Below are 7017 nucleotides of genomic sequence, written 5' to 3'. Positions count from 1 at the left end.
TGAGAGAATGCCAGACAGTGTAGCCTCTGGGGTCTCTGCTGCCATCAGAGACAAGTACTTTTATTCATTCATCCCTTCCCCATCAATCACCGCCAGATTCCTCCCGCGCCTTCCGACCCCGCTGCAACCTTTCCCCTTGGGCGATGCCTGGACAGCATCAGTAGTAGCTGCCCGAGGGAGGGGGCAGTCCTCGTCCAGGTACAGGTCCCAAAAGGCTGTTTATTTGTTAGAGTTCTACGCTTTTCAAATGAACCCAAATCAAGGGCAAGTCATCACGCACCATGTGACACCCGGCAGCTCCAGACTAGAACAAGGCTCTGCACTGAACGTGATAATTGAACTTTTAATGCCAAGTGTGACTTTTCTTTCAGGTAAATGTTCCGCCGCTGTGATATTTAAGGTTAGTTTGTGGGCGCTGCTCTTTGCTCTGCTTCATTTTGCTCTGAAGTTTCATTTCAAGCCCACATTAACCCCAACACGGAATACCTCGATCTTTTCTTCCCCGGCCCTCTCACTGCCCTAAGAGAGGACTACAAGTACTCCTCATTTTCCCTAGTACAGCTCTTCTCCTCTCTTCCTGCCACAGTGTCAGTGTTAGGTAATCTCAGGGATTTTTATACTGTACCTATGACAGACTTGATGCTTATCGGAGACATGAAAATAATCAGAAAGCTGCCATGCAAATTCAACATGATATTTATTTACCAGACAGAGCAATACAATAAGGTCTTTCTATCCATTCTTGAGCTCCATGTTTACAGCAGAGAGGAAAATAACAGCGGCTGGTAGTTTTGTCCAGAGAGTGTATAAAAGAGGTCAGAAAGTCAGGCTTGGAGATGCGCTGGAGAGTACTGTGCCGTCCTCCAAGCAGCAAAATCCCTACTGGATCTGTGAAACTTCAAACCCAGAAGCACCCGTTCCATAGAGGAGTTTTGCCCAGAGACAGGAGGCTCATTTTTTGCTTCATGTTAGTTAATGGCATAGATGGGACAAGAACTTTGGATTTTTGGCTCTTAGGCAATGCTTTCTGGGACTGTGGAAGTAGAAAATCAATTTCTATTTAAAAAGGTGAACTTTAAGTGTGAAATACGGTTAGGAACATGGTTACAGAGTAATGCTAAAGGAATGAAAAATATGGTCTAGGGTTGTGAGTGCTAATTCCAAATCTGGCTATTTTGAATTGCAGTCCTTATCCTCCCTGTCTCGTAAGAAGGAGGCCAACATTCAATTGCTGAGCCAAATAACAATATACAATGTTGTCTGAATAAGGAATTATATGGAAGCTTTGGAATATGAATATTTTGCTTAGCTGACTCCACCCAGTGTTGGATCTGCCCTTCCTATACAAGCTTTCTTGGGTTCATGCCTACAGCTCCTGTGGCGTGACTTTTCTCGCTCCCCACTGGCCCTCTCGTCGTCTCCATCTCCATTCGTATTTCCTCCACTGAGTCCTGGAAGTCTGCGCTAATCCTCACTGAGGTCTATCTCTTTTCTTTTCTCATAGCACTTTTGGACTGTTAACCACAACTTAGCACTTGGTCACATAAGAGACGTCTGTGGGTCACTATTGATTTCATGTGACTTACTTTCTTTTTCAGGACAGGGACTTGGATGAGTTATATGTTCCTTCTGCACCATCCCACTACCTGCCACAAAATGAGCTTAAGAAATAGTTTTTATAAGTTGATAATGATATTTTAAAGTATTTAATTATACTTTATTAACTGGTCATGGGGTTCAAGAACAAGGCCAAACAATTTTAAGGTAAATATACACATTCCTCATTTGGAATTTAAAACACAGTATCAGCTGCTCCTTACAGGGTCTACCACCTGCATGAGGCACCTTTTCACAGTACCTTATTGTAGTGAAACTGAGTCTCAGTAATTCACTTCAGGTCATGTGGCTAGTTAGCTGAGGGACCAGGATTTGGAACTAGGATTTGAATGCATGTCCATCTGGTTACACAGACTATACTTTTTATTATTGTAATTGCAGAAAGCCTAAACAGATATTTTTTTCTTATTTTTGGGAGACAGTGTTCTAGACATCAGTAATATGCAATTGAAGTTTAACCTTAAATATTTCACCTTAAAATGTAAAGACAGCCATGTGAAATGTGAAGAATTGTTCATTGATTTTCATGAATGACTGGGTGTCAGTTTCCCCTTTTGTAAAATGGAAGAAAAGGATTAAAGTTACTTCTTGCTTCAATAAATCAGTCCCACTGACAAACTGCCTCTGTAGGAGTGTCTTAAAGTGCAGAAGAGTGGAAACAGATTCTAGGCCAATTTTTTTTGTTGTTACTTTCATTACTCATGCCTTGAGCAGTACTGCTATGGATATAGTTTTTTTCATCTTAATACTTAAAATCTGTTATTGATAAATTTTATTTATAAATTCACTAGTAGCTAAGTACTATATAAATTTCATTTCTATATATGAGCAAAAAATTGTGTCCAATTTTAAGAATTCCTACCAGCAAACTTGTGAACTAATTTTGCATTTATGAGAGTTTTTTTTTTTTCCTGGTAAATGTGGAGTCTTTTACAAAGTTGCTTTTTTTAAACGTTTATGAAGTATCTAGAAAATCTATCAAAATTCCAGATTGGCTAAGATCACTTCTTAAAGTTAGAAAGTTGATGATAGGCAATGTCCCAGTATCTCCTTTAAATGCTTTATCTAGAAGTTCCTGAAGACAGGATTTAATGCAGTTCAGAATTCATTTCTCAAAGAGGTTTGCCATGGGGAACATTCCCCAAATATACCTTTTCCCCTGGTGATTAAACAAAGAAAAGCCCTGTTAGCCACACAAAAAAAGTTAGTACTTTCATGTAATCCTCTTGCTACGAATGTGCCCTTCAAAACGTACCTTGAACTCTCTAAATCATGAATGCTGAGAGACAAGATGTGTGAAAAACACAGAAAGAGTTGGTTCAATTGGTTCTCCACATATTCCTCTGGGACCAGATTCAATGATCAAACAGTGGTTGAAGTAAGAGAATAAAAAAGTTTTAACGTGACTGCAAAAATCAATAGCAAACAGCACAAGAATTTCTATTTCTTGAATTTTATTTTCTATTAAGTGACTGTAGCTATCTGGATCCATGATTAAGATTTTTTTTTTTAATTAAGTATATTGTATGTATAGTTAAATGGACAGGGCTTGACTGCAGCTTGAGGAACTTTGCCAAATGTTTGCAACCCTGTGACCCATACCTAAGGGGCTCTTTGAAAATTCATTTATCCTTTAAAAGTGGCAAAATTTGAATATTTTAGATTTGGATACTATTCTTGTTAAAACTCTCATTAAGACACTATTTCTGCTTTATCAACTTATCTGATACATCTTATCAGCTTCTATAACTAAAATGTCACTCATAAATTAGAGGTGTGATTAAATGACAGAATCTGAGATTTGAAACGTTATCAATGATTGCCTGATGGTGCCAAATTACACTTCATTCCCTGATGTAATTAAAATTTGATAGGTTTAATGTAACTAGAAATAAGACTTCATTAATTCTTTTCTGCTTATAGAAAATATGAGAAACTGACAGGATACACTCTTTCTTTCTGAGAAAAACAACATAATTCAGCTATTTTAGGCTATGGTCTACTTTAATTAAAAGACAATAATTTTCTCTCCTGCTTATAACTTAAGTAATTTTTATATTCCTTTCTTTGACGTATTTTTTTTCTGCCAATCTCAGTAAAACAAAAAATGAGTGTAACCTGGTCTACAAACTCCTTAAAACTGTTCACAGAACTTTTGTAGCAGCTTTGAAAAGATACTAGAAATTCCAGTCTAAGAAGGTAGTCTGACCTGTGCCTTCTTGGTTTGTCAGTGCACACTGTATTTATTAAATTATTCTTAGGCCACTCAGTAATGGAGAAAACACTATCATTACTGTATGTCAGCACAGTCTTATCATGTGTAAGGCACCCTTTCGGGAGTTATTTCATATGGAATATAATTTATAATGAGCTCATGTATTTTCTGTGACTCTGTTTTCTTTAATTTTTACCTTTCCTTGTTTCCATTCTTTTGATACCTGAATGAAGTGTCCAAAGAGATGTGAAATAGTCAAAATAGGTTAGAAAGCAAAAAGAAAGAGAAACTTGCATCTTTACCTATTTACTGGTAAATAAAATAAAAGAGAGATACTTTTTTTTTTTTTTAAGAAAGAAAAAGTTATTTGTAGTACAGAATAGAATGTGCTAGGAGAGGCCAAAAAGGAGAATTCCCACCCCACAGCAGGCTTTTTTAAATCCTTCTTTTGCTTTTAACAACTGTACTTAATCGATGAGATATTTTAAATTTCATTTCTGCTAATTATTAAACTCTGGTAATGGAAACACCTTTTAATCAAAATCTGTCAAAATCTGTAAAAAGTTTCTGATTATACTTTGAGATTTAATTGTAGGGGAATAGGACTATTTGTATGAAAATGTAAAGGGAAGCAATGATTTTACTGTTTATTTACTATACGTTAGATGAACAATTTGACTTTCAGGCCAATCTAAAATAAACAGCTCAAAGTCCTGGCATACTTTTGTCAAAGTGAGGGATCATCTGGGGCTTTCAAAGCCATGCCAATTTCATAAGGCGATTTTTGCTTTTCTCTCCTAGTGACGCGTGCATAGGAAATTGCTTCTTCTCTTTTGGGCCCTGCTAGAGGGAACAATTACTGCTATCTGTGGAGACAGTGATTCTGAAATGGCTTTATCAGTTGTGAATTATCCGAATAAAATTACAGAATCTCATGGGAAATGCACAGGAGACTTACTTCTTATAAGGGCAGCAGATAATGCAAAGCTGGCATTTGAGGGAGACATGGCCAAGGTAACAGGTGCCAAGTACCCTGCAGAGAGGTAGGCAGAATATAGAAATGGAAAATTCAAGAAGTGGCTAATTCCTTGAGTATCTTTTAATGTAGTAAAAAACATGTAATATAAAATTTAACATATTAACCATTTTAAGTGTGCAGTTCAATAGTGTTAAGTACATCTATATTGTTGTATAACAGATCTCTGTAACTTTTTCGTCTTGCAAATTTGAAATTTTCTATTAAAGAATGATATGGTTTGGCTCTGTGTCCCTACCCAAATCTCATCTTCCATAATTCCCATGTATTGTGGGAGAGACCCAGTGGGAGATGATTGAATTATGGGGGCAGATCTTTCCTGTGCTGTTCTCGTGATAGTGAATGGATCTCACAAGATCTGATGGTTTTAAAAACGGGAGTTGTCCTGCACAAGCTCCTTTTTTCTCTGCTGCCATCCACCTAAGATGTGACTTGCTCCTCCTTGCCTTCCACCATGATTGTGAGGCCTCCCCAGCTATGTGGAGCTGTAAGTTCAATAAACTTCTTTCTTTTGTAAATTGCCCTATCTCAGATATATCTTTATCAGCAGCCTGAAAACGGACTAATACAAAGAACAGCTCCCCATTTCTTCCTCCACCCAATCCCTAGCAACCACCATTTTAATTTCTGTTTCTATAAATTTGACTACTTTAGAAACCTCATACAAATGAAGTCATACTGTACTTGACTTTTTGGGACTGACTTGTTTTATTTAGCTTAATGTCCTCAAGGTTTATCAATGGTGTAGCATATGACAGGCTAAATTATATTTTATATTTTTTAAAGGCTAAATAATATCCCACTGTTTATATATGCCACATTTATTTGTGCATTCATCCATGCATGTTTGGGCTGTTTCCACCTATTGGTTGCTGTGAATGGTGCTGCCATGATCATGAGTCTGCAAATACCTCTTCAAGAGCCTGCTTTTAATTCTTTTCTCTGTAGATCCAGAAGTGGGATTGCTGAATCATATGGAAGTTCTATTTTTTAATTTTTTGAGGAACAACCATACTAGTTTTTGTAGCAGTTGCACCATTTAACAATTACATTGTTTATATTTTAAAGTCTACAAGTGTAGAAAAAAGCCTACTTCTCCCCAAAACTAGACTGATAAATCCCCACAGACAGCGAAAGTGGCCATAAAATGACAGACTTATTTTTCTAAACTTCGTAATTCTCTGAGAACTTGGCCTAATAATTTTTCATTATCTGTTAACTCTTTGATAAATTCAAGCAGATTAAAAAATATATATGTGTATGTATATATATGTGTGTGTATGTATATATATGTATTAGTCCATTTTCACACTGCTGATAAAGACGTACCCAAGACTGGGAAGAAAACGAGGTTTAATTGGACTTACAGTTACATATGACTGGGGAAGCCTCAGAATCTAGGTGGGAGGAGAAAGGCACTTCTTACACGGTGGTGGAAGAGAAAATGAGGAAGACGCAAAAGTGGAAACCTGTAATAAAACCATCAGATCTCATGAGACTTACTCACTACCACATGAACAGTATGGGGGAAACCACCCTCCCTCATGATTCAAATTATCTCCCACCAGGTCCTTCCCACAACATGTGGGAATTAATGGGAGTACAATTCAAGATGAAATTTGGGTGGGGACACAGGGCCAAACCATGTCATCCCACCCCTAGCCCCTCCAAATCTCATGTCCTCACATTTCAAAACCAGTCATGCCTTCCCAGCAGTCCCCCAAAGTCTTCACTCATTTCAGCGGTAACTCAAAAGTTTACACTCCAAAGTCTTATCCGAGACAAGACAAGTTCCTTCCACCTATGAGCTTGTAAAATCAAAATCAAGCTAGTTATTTCCCAGATACAATGGGGGTAAAGGCATTGGGTAAACACAGCCGTTCCAAATGGGGGAAATTGACCAAAACAAAGGGGCTTCTGGCCCCATGCAAGTCTGAAATCCAAAAGGGCAGTCAAATCTTAAAACTCCAAAATGATCTCTTTAGATGCCATATCTCGCATCTGGGTCATGCTGAGGCAAAAGGTGGGTTCCCATGGTCTTGGGCAGCTCCGCCCCTGTGGTTTTGCAGGGTACAGCCTCCCTCCTGGCTGCTTTCATGGGCTGGCTTTGAATGTCTGCGTCTTTTCCAGTCACACAGTGCAAGATTTT

Source organism: Macaca nemestrina, chromosome 16 (genome assembly GCF_043159975.1).
Source record: "Macaca nemestrina isolate mMacNem1 chromosome 16, mMacNem.hap1, whole genome shotgun sequence".
NCBI classification, from domain to species: domain Eukaryota; kingdom Metazoa; phylum Chordata; class Mammalia; order Primates; family Cercopithecidae; genus Macaca; species Macaca nemestrina.
This window is presented reverse-complemented; position numbering follows the sequence as displayed.